Source organism: Aspergillus saccharolyticus (assembly GCF_003184585.1).
Source record: "Aspergillus saccharolyticus JOP 1030-1 unplaced genomic scaffold BP01scaffold_63, whole genome shotgun sequence".
In the NCBI taxonomy this organism is placed as follows: Eukaryota; Fungi; Ascomycota; class Eurotiomycetes; order Eurotiales; family Aspergillaceae; genus Aspergillus; species Aspergillus saccharolyticus.
In genome coordinates, this window is record NW_020290673.1 from 97026 (window position 1) to 114258 (window position 17233).

Here is a 17233-nt window from a genome sequence, read left to right on the forward strand (position 1 = left end):
TATAATAATTTTCTATATTTATTATAGTATTTCTTTTATTTTTTTATAGTTATTTACTATATCTTCTATAACTATTCTTTTATTTCTTAGAGTCTATTAATTCTATCTTGTAAGGAATAAACAATAGGACTTATTCAAAACAATAGCCGTTCGGCCAGCATTACCCACAGTCGCTAATTCATCCCTTGAATTAGGACTATGGACCTATTAGCCCTACTGGTACGCCCACGTGATACTTTTCTTCCCTAAAGGAAAGTTATAGAGCTCTCAGTCCTTATAATCTTCCTCCTTCTTACAGTCCTTGTGGCACGTGACTTACAGCTATTATAGTATATAACTAATCAGAAGTCTAGTAGAAATAGATCTTATTCTATTCTCTAATTAGCTAATACCCTTATAGTAGGCCTTATACTAGCCCAATCCAGTAACTCTTAGGGCTGACACCAGCTATGGTGGTAGTCCAAACCTACTTTGGAAGTTAATTATAATAGTAGTATATTCAGTAGTCTGACCAGGCCCTAACCCATTTCAGCAGGCGAGACTAGGGTTTAATCCTAAAATCTAATTAGATCTAATTACTAAGGGAGAGGATCTATCTAGTCTTATTAAGAGTATAAGCCCTTGCAGGTTTAAATCCTTAACCAGGGTGACTGTGGGTAAACTTATAAGGAATAAATAATAGGACTTATTTAAAATAATAGCTGTTCGGCCAGCATTACCCACAGTCGCTAATTCATCCCTTGAATTAGGACTATGGACCTATTGGCCCTACTGGTACGCCCACATGATACTTTTCTTCCCTAAAGGGAAGTTGTAGGGCTCTCAGCCCTTACATATCTTATATAGCTAAGATCTTCTTTTATTAGAAATTATTTTTAATTCAAATATAAAAGCCTAGAGAATAGCTATATAAAATATAATAAGATAATTATCTAGTAATTATATTATAATTAAATTAGATAGTCTATAGCTTATGGATGAATCTATTTTAAATTAATCAAAGTAATAGTATACATAGTATTCTAGTATCTAAATTATTCTTTCTGTTTAGTTATTAGTTTAAGAATAACATACTATTAAAAGCTTTAAGATAATATAACTAATATAGTATAAAAATAGCTTAGTTAGCTATTTTTATATTAGTTTAACAATTAGAATTCTTTGAGCTTAATACTATATAAGTATTAAATCTAGAGCAATTCTATATATTTTAAAATTCAAATTAGGATTTATCTTTAACTAAATATCTAATTATTAAAGATAATATATTTATAAAATATTTTTAAATTAGAATTAAAAGCTTTTCTTATAGAATAGATTTAACTTAAATCTATATTAATATTCTAGATTTATCTACTAGATTAATCCTTTCTATTCTATATTTAATAATAAAATCATAATAAGTTAGAAATATAAGCTATTAAGCTTATCTTCTATTAATTTTAATCTAATATATAAATATTCATAAGTTAAAATAGTTTAATAAGATTTTAATAGTCTAAGAAGTATCTTTAAGATATTATCTTTATTATTTAAATAAATAAATAATAGTAAATAGCTCTTAATCTAAAGTACTATAGTTTACTTTAGTACTAGAGAACTTATAGAATTAAAAAGTAATTAAATAAAATATGCTTTTATTATTAGACTAGAATAGAATTCTATTTATTTCTTCTTTAAAATTGTTATTTTCTTAATATTAGAATTTTATAGAATTAAAATATATTAAAAGAAGTAATTATTAAAAGATAGTAATTGAATAATAAAAAATAATCTTTTTATAAATATTTAGATAAATTTATTCTAATTTTATCTAGTAACTATTCTATAAAGTAAGAAAATAAGAAATAATATAATATAAGAATAGTTTCTAATAAATTATTAATAAAAGTTATAGAATTCTAAAATAACTTAAATATTAGTAATTCTTAGATATTAGCTATAAAATAATATTATTTATATACTAAGAATCTACAGAGATATCTTTATTATAAATAATATATTCTGGAAATTTAATATAAGATTAATAAAAGAAATACTTTGAAAGTTTAATATAGAGTTTAGTTTCTTAAAGGTTTTTAAATGCTTAGTAAATATATTTTATATATAAGTTTTTATCTAGTAAAAAAATAGAATATTATTTAGATATACTATAGAAAAGTTATTAAGAAGTCTTTAAAGTATAATATATATATAATTTTAGAAGATTATTAGAATATTAATTAATCTAGATAATATACTTAAATATTTAAAATAGCTGTATCTTATATAGAATACTATCTTTTATTTATTTCTCTTTTTAATATAAATTTATTAGTAGATACTTATAATATTGATCTTGGAAAAGTACTTATCTCTAGAAATTCTATATAAAATCCCTAAAATAAAATATAAAAAATAGTAATTCTTAATAGAAATCTTATTAAGACTTCTATAATCTATATTAAAATATAGACTACTATTCTTTTTTAGAAATAAATAAGATGAAAATCTTAGTAGAGCTTTTAAAAAATTAAATTAACTTAATTTGGGATTCTTATTAATATAATTATATAGAATCTTAAGTTTAGTTTTAAAAAAAAAGTACATTAAATTATATATAGATATCTAACTAGTCTTAAGATTAATAATATAATCTATAGAACTATAAGATAGTAGTTATTTGAAAGAGTTTATAGAGAATATATCTTAGAACTCTTAAAGCTTAATTAATATTTGATTAAGATTTAAAGATATATTATAAGATTTATTCTTAAATAATTAGATATTCTTAGAAAGCTTAATAATAGTATATATTATAACTTAATTCTAGATTATTCTAATAAACTAGATAATAAAAAGAAGTAAGATAGATAGTATACTAAACTACTATTAGTAATTAGAAGATAATAAGCTAATATATAAATTCTAAAATATAGTTAATAGTAATAGAATTAGATTTTCTTTAAATAAAGAGTCTCTATTAATTTCTATATAATACTATTTTAAAGTATATATACTTTCTTATAAATTAGTAGTAATAATAGAAATGTTTTATATACTATAAGTAGAAATTATAATCTAATTAATAATTTTAATTCTAGAAGCTATAACTAGAGTATATTAAAGATAGTATATCTTAATAAACTAATAGCTAATAATATCTACTTTAATATAACTATTAAGATTTTAAAGATTTAAATATCAAATATGAATAAAAATAAAAAAATAATATATAGTTCTTACTATAGATAAAGAGGTTAAAATTATAGAGATTATTTTAATTTCTCTATTTTTTTTCTCTAATTCTAAAGAAAATAAATAGACTTTAATAGATTAATTCTTCTTATCTTTAGTATAATAGTAGTTTATAATATCTTAAGTACTTCTATATAATATAATATAATTAATTACTTTTTTTTAATAGAATTTCTCTTATAATTCTAAGTATTATTTTTAACTAATTTATTATTATAACACTAAGACTATTTCGATACCTTATAATTATTAAATTAATTATTATTTTATTTATACTTTACTTTAATATTCTAGAGCTTATAATAATAAATATAGTAATAGCTATTATTCTATCTTATTCTTTAGATAAATAAGAAATATACTTCCAAATATAGTAATTTAGTTTTAGAAGAAGTTTAGTAAAGTATAATAGAATTCTCTCTCTTTTAACTTAATAGAAAATGTACTATTATAAGATATTATGATAGATATAGAACTTTCTTAGATTTAAGTTAAACTACTAATATATAATTAAGTTAAGCTATTATATTAGACTAAAGCATTATAGTATCTCTTTTATTAAGACTAGAATCTAGTTCTTAAATTAAGATTATATCTTTTAAATAGTTATTTTTTAATCTTATTAATAATAAATTAATACTATATCTATATATTAGATTTATATAACTAATAGTAGTAATAATCTTATATTTCTTTAATAAAAGTTTTTTAAAGACTCTCTAAAAAATATATCTTAAATTAATAATCTATTTCTAATATCTTTAAAGATTAAAGTTAGATATAACTAAGAAATATCAATAAACTTAATTTTCTTTTTATTTTTATATTTAGGGAATAATTAGTAATATCTTAATAAAATTTTACTAGAGAAATACTTTTCTTAGAGATAGATTATTCTTATTATATATAGATTATTATTCTATTCTTATTCATATATATAATTCTTAAGTTATAAAATTTCTTTAATAATAAAAATAGTATTTAATAATAGTTCTATATTAATTTAATTACTAATTATTTCTAGTTCTTTATTATCTTAATATAATAGTATATTTCTTAGATAGTTAAAAAAGAAGAATTAGAATATAATAGAATCTACTAATTAGAATAGAAAGTCAATTAATTAGATAAAAAATAAATTACTAAATATTATAAATTTATCTAGTAATAATAAAGATAGTCTATATTTATAAAATAGACTAATTCTTAAGAAATTGTTAGTCTTCTATAGAGAAATAAGTATCTTATAGATATTAGAAGATATAGGTTTGCTATTAATACCCTCATGACTTCCAAATCACTGTGGTACGTCATCCCAATGATCTTACTCCTGATAGTTAGGTTATTCTATCACACTTGATAATATTTCTGTTAAGGATAAAGTTGATCAGTTAGATATAAAGTAATAGCAGTCTCTATTCTTCAAGACTTATCCTTGCTTCTTGGAACAAGATTTCTTGATTCAACATAGAAGAAATTTCAAATTATTGATACTATAACTATTATAATAATAATATATAGATATACTAATAGTAAGCTAATTAGACTATAGAAATTATCTATAATAATTAGACTTCTTTTCTATATAGCTGTTTCTAGTAGTATTATAATAGTATGGTATTACTGTTTTAAAATAGACTAGTCTGTTTTATAAAGATAGTAATAATAAATAGAGTTCTATTAGAATATATCTAGATTAGAGATATTTATTATATTTTAATACTAGTCTACTTTAGCGATATAATACATTGGAGGTCATGTGATTAATAGTTTCATGCGAGAAGTGAAGATGAGGAAGTTGTTCCTTCAATCAAGGGTCTCAGGGGCCGGAAGACTATATACATCTGATGTAGATGATGCAGGAAGGCACGGAGACCTTAACACACCAAGCCGCGGAAGCAGCAGTCACAATTACTCTTACTAAAAAAAGACATGTCACTCTCAATACTATAGATGAATAGATAGAAATATATAAAAATAATATAGATATATTAAGAAGTATAAAAAGATAAATAGTTTCAATTAATACTCTCTGTAAAGATATTAATAAGATCAGATAAGTTATGATTATATTTATATATCTACTAATTATATTCTAAACTATAGCTAAGCTAATATATAAGATATTTAGTATATCTAGAATCTTAACTATAGTAATATATATATCTATTAAGAATATACTCAACCTTCTATTAGCCTTTGACTTTATTAGCTATAAGTAATTTAAATAGCTAGTAGCTAAATAAATGAACTTCTTAAGACATAGATTTAAACTATAATATTAAGTCAATAGAGTAGATCTTAAATATATCTAGTTATTTAAGATAGTATATATAATATCTATTATATTTAATAATATTATTAAAAGAAATAGAGAACTAATATCTTAGCTTATATAAAATATCTCTAGGTTTTCATATAGACATACTATATTTCTTATATAATATTAAATATATCTTATTATTTATATTAAGCTATATAGATTTATATCTAATATTATACTTATATTTTATATAGACTATAGTATATTTAATAGTATCTTTACTATTAAGATATATAGATATAAAGTCTTAGTATATTTATATAAGTATAAGAAACTTTAATAAATTAATTAGCTAATTAAGCTTTACATTATATATAACTTTATATATTATATAATCTATCAAGAAATAGATAGATCTATTAAAGAATATAATAAGATTTAGTAATTATAAAATCTAGAATAGTCTCTTAGCAGTAGTATACTATAGTATAACTTCTAGAGACTAGATTATATACTCTAAACTATTATCTATCTAGAAATAGTAAGTAGTACTAAATAGCTATTAATACTTTAAATTCTTAAACAGACTATAACATATATTAGTAATAAAGTAATAATTTTGTTAGAATCTATATATAAGATATACTCCAATTCTAAAAGTTATCACTTTAATTTAAATATCGTCTAGTTAGTCATATAAAAATATATTCTACTCTTGTAGTAAATTTATTTACTAGAATAAGTAGCGAATTAAACTTATTATACATAGAAAGATTAGTAATAAAATTAAGAATATTAGTATGAAATAATATATAGAATAAGATAATAATAGACTATAACTTACTATATAGTTTATATTTAGAGATTTAATATAGATAGTAAATAGAGTAGTACTATATATAGTTATATAGAAGATATTAATAATAGTAGAATATTAATTCTTCTAAGATATTAAGATACTTTTCTACATCTTAGTAGTATTAATTATTGTATATTATATAGAAGATATCTTAAATATGACTATATAATAGATATAGTTAAAACTTCTTAATTGATATAGTATCTTTATCTTTACTATCTTAATATATACTATATTGAAGTATTGTGATAGAACAACCACTATCGGGAGTAAGGTCATTGGGATGACGTACTATAGTGGTTATGGGAATTGTGAGGTTATTGATAGCAAACCTATATCTTCCCAATATCTATAAGATACTAATTCCTCTATAGAAGGCTACTAATTCCTTAAGAATTAGTCTATTTTTTGGATATAGACTATCTTTATTATTACTAGATAAATCTATAGTATTTAGTAATTAATCTTATATCTAATTAATAGATCTTCTACTCTAATAAGTAGATTCTATCATATTCTAATTCTTTTTCTTAATTATCTAAGAAAGATACTACTATATTTAAATAGTAAAGGATTAGAAATAGTTAATACTAAATTAATATAAAATTATTGCTAAATATAATTTCTACTATTAAAGAGATTTAATAACTTAAGAATTATATATATTAAATTAAAGTAGACTAATAATCTATAATAAAAAATAATCTATCTTTAAGAAAATTTTTTCTTTAGTAAATTCTTAGTAAAATAATACTAATTATTTTCTAGATTCAATAAAAAAAATAGAAGATTAAGTTTACTAATATTTTTTACTTTAGAAGTATTAAAAGTAGATTACTAATTTAGAATATATATTTTAAAAAGTCTCTAGAAAATATTTATTAGAAAAATATAAGATTATTACTACTATTATTTATATAAGTCTAGTATATGGATAAAGATAATACTAATTTATTACTAATAAAACTTTAGAATAAGAATAACTTTATAAAAATTATAACTTTAATTTTAAAAACTAGATTTCTATCTTAATTAGAAATATTGTAATATCTTAGTCTAATTTAATAGCTTAACTTAAATAAGTATATTAGTAATATAACTAAAACTTAAGAAAATTCTATATTTATCTTAATATCTTAGGGTAGTATTTTTTCTACTAAACTAAAAGAAAAAGAACTTTATTATACTTTACTCAACTTCTTTTAGAACTAAATTACTATATTTAGAAGTATATTCTCTACTTATCTAAAGAATAGAATAGAATAGTAACTATTACTACTTATTATTATAAATTCTAGAATAATAGAGAAAAGTATAAACAAAATAATAATTAATTTAATAGTTATAAGATATAGAAATAATCTTAAGATTATAATAATAAATTAGCCAAAAATAATATTTAAAATTATAAGAAAAATTATATTAGAAAGAATAGTAACTAATTATATTATTTTATATATAAAAATATTTAATATCCTATAAATTATTATTCTACTGAAGATAAAAAGCTTAAATTTACTAAAGTCTATTTATTTTTATAAAAATTAGAAAAGAAAATAGAAAATTTAAAATAGTTTCTATAATTTTAACTTCTTTATCTATAGTAGAGATTATATATTATTTTTATATTTTTATTTATCTCTAAAATAATCTTAAAATCTTTATAGATCTTAACAGTTATACTGAAGTAAATATTATTAACTACTAGTTTACTAAGATATATTATTTTTAATATATTCTAGTTATAGCTTCTAGAATTAAATCTATTAATTAGATTATAATCTCTACTTATAGTATATAAAGAATTTGTATTATTATTACTAATTTATAAGAAAGTATATATACTTTTAAGTAGTATTATATAGAAATTAATAGAGACTCTTAATTTAAAGAATATCTAATTTTATTATTAATAAGTATATTTTAGAGTTATATATTAATATATTATCTTCTTATTATTAATAGTAATTTAATATATTATTTATCTTACTTCTTTCTACTATCTAGTTTACTAGAATAATCTAAAATTAAGCTATAATATATATTATTATTAAGCTTTCTAAGAATATCTAGCTATCTAAGAATAAATCTTATAATCTACTTCTGAATTCTAATCTAATATTAATTAAGCTTTAAGAATTCTAAGATATATTCTCTATAGACTCTTTATAGTAATTATTATTTTATGACTCTATAGATTATATTCTTAATTTTAAGATTAGTAAATTATTCTTATATAATCCAATATAGCTTCTATCTAGAATTAAGCTTAGGATTATATAAGATTATATTAATAAGAATCTTAAATTAAATATATTCAATTCTCTCAGAGCTTTATTAGAAATTCTATCTTATTTATTTCTAAGAAAGATAGTAGTCTACATCTTTATATAAGTTATAGAAGTTTTAATAAGATTTTTATCGAAAATTACTATTCTTTACTTTTTATTTTAGAGATTCTAGATAGAATTTCTAAAAGTAAATACTTCTTTAAAATTAATATTTAAGATATCTACTACTAAATCTATATTAAAGAGAAAGATAAATAGAAGATAGTATTCTATATAAGATATAGTTATTTTAAATTTATAGTTATATCATTCAAATTAATTAATATTCTAGTAATCTTCTAAAACTATATATATACTAATACTTTGTAAACTTCTTAATAATTTTTATATAATATATCTAGATAATATTGTTATCTTTTTATTTAATAAGATTATTATATAAAATATATTTATTAGATATTTAAGAGACTTTAAGAAGCTTAGTCCTATATTATATTTTTAAAATATTCTTTCTATTGATTCTATATTATATTTCTAGAATATACTATTAATAGTAAAGAGATTTCTATAAATTATTTATATATAAATAAAATTATCTTATAATTAATATCTAAGAATCACTATAATATTTAAGTCTTTTTAGAATGTTATAACTTTTATTAATAATTTAGTAGAGATTATTCTTATATTATATTATTTCTTATCTTTTTACTTTATAGAATAATTAATAGATAAAAACTTAGATAAATTTATTCAAATCTATATAAAAAGATTTTTTCTATTTTCTAATTACTACTTCTTGATAAGTATTTCTCTTAATATATTTTAATTCTATAGAATCCTAATATTTAGAAATTAATACTTGTCAAGAAGAGATAAATATAATTCTATTCTAATTTAATAATAGAAATATATTTTATCTAATTACTTTTTTATTATATAAGTTTTCTAGTACTAAACTAAACTATAATACTCTAGATTAAGAGTTATATATTAGTATTTATTTACTCAAATAATAGAAATAATATCTTAAAGATACTTTTTAGACTATAAAGGTCTTATTTAACTAATCTAATTCATAATTATTTATATATTAGATTAGAATTAATAGAAGATAAGCTTCATAACTTATATTTCTAATCTCTTTTAACTTTATTAGTAAATATAGAATAGAAAAGTCTAATCTAGTAGATAGATTCTTTAGAGTATCTATAGAGATTTAAGTTAAATCTACTTTATAAGAAAAGCTTTTAATTCTAATTTAAGAATATCTTATAAATATATTATCTTTAATAATTAAAGATTTAGTTAAAAAGAAATCCTAGTTTAAATCTGAAGACATATAGAATTATTCCAGATTTAATATCTATATAATATTAAATTTAAAGATTTCTAATAGTTGATTAATATAGGAATACTTAATAAGATTATTTAAAAGAACTTATCTTAAAAGAGATTTATTTTCTAATCTATAGTAATATATATATATACTATAGAAGTTCTATATTTAGATAAATATAATTCTTAACTCTAGAAGATAATCTTATATTTATAGAATAAAGATCCAGAAATATAAAGATAAAAAACTATTGTTAAATAAAATTAATGAGATTAAAAGAAGTAGAGTATTAATTCTATAGATTATTTATTTTACGAATTATTTTTATATACTATTCTTAGAAACTTTGTATCAGATATTTATTTATCTATTCCATAATAATTTAGTAAAATACTCTAGAAAAATCTGAATAGAGATAGTATTATATAGAGAATTCTACTAGAATAGATTATATTGTAATATAGTCTAGTATATTCAAATTTATTTTAATATATTAAGAGAATACTACTCTAAAGTATTAGTTATATCATAACCCTAGATTACTACTAATATTATCTTATTTCTCTAAAAAATTAGTAATAGATTTTATTATAGAACTATCTTTAATTATCTAATTTAGAAAGATTATTTATATTATTTTAGTTATAGTAAACTATTTCTTGAAATGTTTTCTTTTCTTATCTATTTCATTTATAATTACTACTTTAGCTCTTACTAAACTCTTCTATCAAAAAAAAACTAATCTTTAGACTATCTAATAATACTATATTAAATTAAGAACTTATTTTTACTAGTAAATTCTGATTGAATTTATACTATAATAGCTATATTATCTTAAAGCTTTTAATAGTATATTACTCTTAAATTAATAATTAAATAAAGAGAATAAATTAGATACTAGAATACTATTTATAGAATTACTTAAGTTAATTTAAAGTAAATTAGTCTATAATACTATAAACTACTTAAGTTACTTATAATAGTATAAATAATAGAATTAGTTGGTAATTATCTAGTTATATTTGATATGACTATTTTCTAGACTTTTATATTTAAATTAAGAGTAATTTCTAATAAAAGAAGATTTTGATTATATAAGACAGAATTAATAAACTTTAAGAAGTAAAGAAATAGCTACAGAAGATATAATAAATAGTTATAAGAAAAAGAAATACTATAATAAGTATAGAAAACTATTCTACTTTAAAGAAAAAGCTAGTTAAGCTATTAATCCAAAATCTATAATTTAAAGAATTAAGAAAACTAGTCTTAAAATTTAAAGAATTCTTTTAGATTCTTAAATATATTAGAGTCTAAGTATATTACTTATATTTATCTAAGAAGTATAAATAAATTTATAATATATTCTATATTTCTCTACTAGAGCTATAGAATATAGAAGAAAACTATAAGAAATTACTTCTAATACTAAAGCTAGATAATAAAGATAAATAGAAAGTTAAAGATATTAAAAATTATTAATACTATAATATTTAAAATTTTTTTAAATTAGATAGAAGAAATAGCTAAGTAAATTTAATTAATAGATTTCTAGTAAAAATATAGTAAATATATAAGAATATATTAGAAACTACTAGAGGAAGTATTAGAAGTAGTAAAAATTAATTAAAACTTAGTAAAACATTATTAAATAATTATTAATATTAAATTTATATCTTATAGATATATCTAGTTAGATAATATCCTATAGGTTTTTACTATATATTCTAGTATATTAATAGATATATTGATTATACTTTTATAAGATAACAGATTATATCTATATATGTTAGAACTTCTATAAGATAGTAATGTAGCTTCTATATAGTAATAAAATTAATATAAGTTATCTCTATAACTTCTTTATATGTACTAGAAAATCTTTAAATATCTAGTTAAGAATATTATCTAACTACTTCTTTTTAAATTAGAATCTAACTATAGCTGAGATACTAGTCTAAAACAACTATTTAACTAAGATTCAAAAAATAAAACTAAAAATATTAGATATAAGATAAAGCTTCTTATAATTTACTCTAATAATCTTATAGTAATAAGCTAGAAATATCTTATAATCAATTATATACTACTAGTAAAATATTAGTATATTAGTTATTAAATAAGTCTATCTTTATATACTATCTTCTATACTACTAATAAACTATAGTATTAATAGTATATTACTATTATCTATATAAAGAATTTTTCTAGATAAACTATATACTTAGTTATTATAGAAAAGAATATTTTTATTAAAATTAATAAGAGCTTTACTCTTCTTATTTTTTTTTCTATAGAAGAAGTAATTATAATACTAGTCTAGAAGCTCTACTAGTTTAACTATATTTCTATGTATACTAATAGATATCTAAATATATTAGTTAAAGTATATCTAAGAAGATTTATAAGTCCCTACTACTTTATAACTATTCTAATAGTTGTAATACTATTAGTATAGAATTAATTTCTTTTTATTTAGAGTATAGTTAATTATAAAGACTTCTTATTTATCTATATTTTTGGATTTAAAGTACTTTAATAAGACCTAGAGATAGTATATATACTATAATTAATAGAGTCTAATTACTATATTATATATGGAGTATAAGTAAGTAGTTATAGAAGTATAGTAATAGTAATATATACTAGTTATTCTATCTAGTATATTAAAAGTCTAATATAAAAAATAAAATATACTAGTAGACAAAGTATAGAATTAATATAATAGAATATTTAAAGTATCACTTAATAAATAAGTAATATAAAAAGTAAAGAATGTAGAAAGAAGAGAAGGAAAGAATATAAGATTCTTTTATTTATATTTTCTTCTAATAGATCTATCTATAAAACTCTAACTGAGTACTAGTAAATCTATATAGAAAAGATATATAACTCTATTAATATTATCTATTTCATAAGTCTTCTATCTTTTGTTACTAGGTTTCTACTATTTTTAATTAGAATATATAAGATTATCTTTAATACTTAAGCTAGATAGCTTATTATTGTAAAGAAGAGTACTATTTATAATAGAACAACTACTATTAGAAGTAAGATTATTAGAATAATATACTATAGTAGTTATAGGAGTTGTGAGACTATTTATAGTAATATCTTCCTGATATCTATAAGATGTTAATTTCTGTGTAGAAGACTACTAATCCCTCAAGGATCAGTCTATTTCGTGGATATAGGCTACCTCTGTTATTACTATACGAAATATAGATGTATAATACTATTAAGATTGTAAATAGTACTATATATATTAGAATGCAATTAATATAGTATCTTATAGAACTAAGTATCTTTAAGACTAAACATATATACTAAGTACTTTTTATAATTAGTAACTTTAGACTAGTACTACTATAATATAGTATTAATAAGATATATCAAAATATTTATCTTAACTATAGCATTATGTTTTTAAATTATAATATCATAAAGATAATTAATAAATAGATATATATTCTAGTAATATATCTTTTAACTATCTAGATTCTTGTAGTAATTAGCTATTAGATTATTAGAGATATAGTTAGACTAGAAATAGCTGATTTTATTAGTTTTCTACTAATACAAATACTTAGAAAAGTTGAAATAGAATCTTAGCTATTATACTTATTATTATACTTAAGATTAAGAAGATCTCTACCTTAACTATAATAATATTTACTATTACTACTATACTTATTACTTTCGTGATTTTAATATAAGGTATTTTAAGATAGAAAAATATTATTATTATTATTTCTATTATTCAAACTAGAATTACTAGAATTATTATAAAATCAATATTAATAATATCTTTTAGAATTTTTATTATTATTAAGATTCTAATATATTAGATATCTTTTATTCTTAATCTTATACTATATAAAGTATTTCTTATCTTTAGTATTTTGATATATTACTTTACCTTTTTAATATCTTTAATTAGTCTCGAGATATCTTATATCTAGATAAGTAGAGTTAGAGAATAATGATTAGTAGTATTATTATAAGAATTAAAGTATTCTTTAATATATCTAGATATTCTATTATTTTAATATCTTATATTTTTATTATCCAGACTATTTATCTTACTATCTATAGTTCTACTAATACTTCTCTTTCTTATTTTCTTCTCTTCTTATTTTTAGTCTACTAATACTTTTTCTTTTTTATTTTATCTTTTTCTTATCTATTTTCTTGTTCTTCTTACTGTTAGATACTATTTTAATATTCTTTTCCTTAATACTTTACTTTCCTATTCTATTATCTATAAATATTTACTTATCTCTTTTTCTTAGAGTACTATTATATACTCTAGATACTATTTAAATATTCTCTACTTTAAATCTTACTTTTCTAGATACTATTATATGTAACTCCTTTTTTACTTCTAAAATTATTATCTTTCTTAAGAATATACTATAAGTATTATAAAGATAATATAGTTTAGCTAATTAAAAGACTATCCATACTAGAATATAAAAGTTTAATAATAAAGATCTAATTATATCTATATTTAGAAAAATAAAGAATAATAAAATTAAGTAAATAGAATATAACTAAGCTATATAGATATATAGACTCTTAGTAGTTAAATACTAAGATCTAATTATATCTAGACAAGCCTTGTAGCCTCGCTTCGCTCGGCGGCTCGAAGGCTGGGGCTGCCAGCCGGTCTGTTACATATGTTCCTAATCGGGAATATGTACATGTTGTATGTATTGTTATAGTAGAATTAATCAGCTATAAGTATCTTATAAATACCAAAATATCTATTATTTAATATCTTCTATATTCTACTACCACCGCTACTACTATTTATTTTTTTTAAAAAGTTATTTCTTCTATAAGTATTTATATTATAGACTATTAAGATTCTTAAATTAAGTTACTTTATTATATTATATATAAAAACTAGTTATTATAGATTAGATAGTATTATATAGTTATTTAGTACTATCTAGTAGTATAGATAGTAATTAGCTAAATACTACTACTATATAGAATAATATATATTTCTACTCTAATTTTAAACTAATCTAGATTACAGCTCTAAGAGAATAATAAATAGCTAATAGCTATAGCTGCTTCTATAAGTATATATTCTTTATAGATAATACTACTCTATTCTCTTCTTCTTTTAGTAAGTTAAAATTAATATAGTTATATAAGAATAGATACTAATATAGTCTATAGTACTCCTTAATACCCTCTCCAGTCCCCTTACTACAAAGCTCTAGGCCTTAGCTACTAACTATAATATAACTAAATAAGTAGCCTCTAGACTAATAGTTAAGCTTACTACTAACTATAATATAGTCTATAAGTCTATAATCTATTAGTATAGATAAAATACTTAGCTTACTCTTAACTATCTATTAAACTAAGAGTCTACTTAAGTTTAGACTACTAGAATAGTATTAATAAATACTAACAGTAACTAGATACTCTACTTCTACTATCTAGTAGATTATAGACTATAGATAGATTATATTAGCTTACTTAGATTCTTAAAGAGTTTCTATATAAATTATTACTTTGATTTACTAGAATATTACTGTGTTCTCTATTATAAGTTAAAAAAGTAAAATATTGAATAATTCAATAATTAATATAGATTATAGTCTCTACCCCAGCTACTAATAAGAAAGATAACAATAGAGAATAATAATAATAATAATAATAATAAAAAAAAGAAGACTTCTATAGATTATAAATCTCTTAAGAATCTATTAGTCTAATTTCTTATTAGATATTATATTATTATCTCTACTTCTACGGTCTACTCTTCTACTAAGGAGAATATAGTCTAGTGGCCTAAGGCCTCTACTGATAGCTAGGATGCTCTAGCACCTGCTTTCTAGGCCACAGCAGCCGCCACCGATGCCGTAGTGGCAGCCACTGAGGCCCAGGCCAACACCACCCACCATCTAGCAGCTGTTTTTTACACTGCTGCCGGCCCGGTGAAGAAGAAGAAAAAGAAAAAGGAAAAGAAAGAGAAAAAGAAAGAGAAAAAGAAGAAGAAGAATAAGAATAAGAACAAGAATAAGCTTATAGTCTAAGAGCTGGGCCTTTAGACTATTATATTTTTAAATAGATTATATATCTAGGCTAGCTATCTATATAATTGATTAAATTTTCTTATTCCTTAGCTAATTAATATATAGATACTAGTAAATAAACTATTAAGATAATTTCTAGTCTAATATATATATATAAATAAATTCGCTAGTAGACTTTGTAAGTACTTTAGTAGTTAATAATATATTTAATTATAGAACTACTAAAGAATCTTCTTATATATAATATTCTTAGTAGTAGTTATATTCAATTAATAAAGGATAGTTAGTCTAATTATATTTATTATATAAGAAAATACTATATATAATTATTATAAAAGAATAATAGAAGATAAAGATATATAACTATAGTTTATAGAAACTAGCTTTAGATATAATTAATTATTACTATAAAGTAAGGATAGACTAGAAATTATCTATAAATAAAAGTAAATAGAAGTTTATACTTATTTAAATATAAAATAATCTATAGAATTAAACATTTAAAATTTATATAATTACTAATTAATATCTTAGTTTTAATTAGCTATGGTCTTAATATCTATATTAGTAGATATTCTATCATATAGACTTCTTTATATATATATATTTCTTAGATATATAATAGATATATCTAGTTTTAGTTATAAAACTAAGAAAAATAGATTAGACAAGTTAACTATATATAAAAACTTATATATAAACTTCTTAACATTATTACTAATATTATCTATTAAGGCTTTATTAATTATATAAATATTAATTATTTAATATAGTAGCTTATTAAGATAATAATTATTAAATTTATTTAAAGAAATATTATAAATTATATAAATTATATACTTAGTAAAGAAGCTAATATCTAGACTCTTATAGAGATAGAATATAAAGAGTATATACTTATAAAGATTCTAATATTATTAGTCTAATATATACTAGAAGATAGACTAATCTAGCTATAGAGACTATAATTATATAATATATTAGCTAGTTAGATAGTATATATTTTATTTTCTAGTTCTTTCTGTAGATAGTAGTTCTTATAGAACTATAGAATATAGAATAATTATTATAGAAAGAAATATTATAAGTAGATTATAGTAATATCTAGATAATATCTCTTTTTTACTATAAATAATATTTATATGAAATTACTACTAAAGAGAACTAGAATACTACAAAATAATTTAT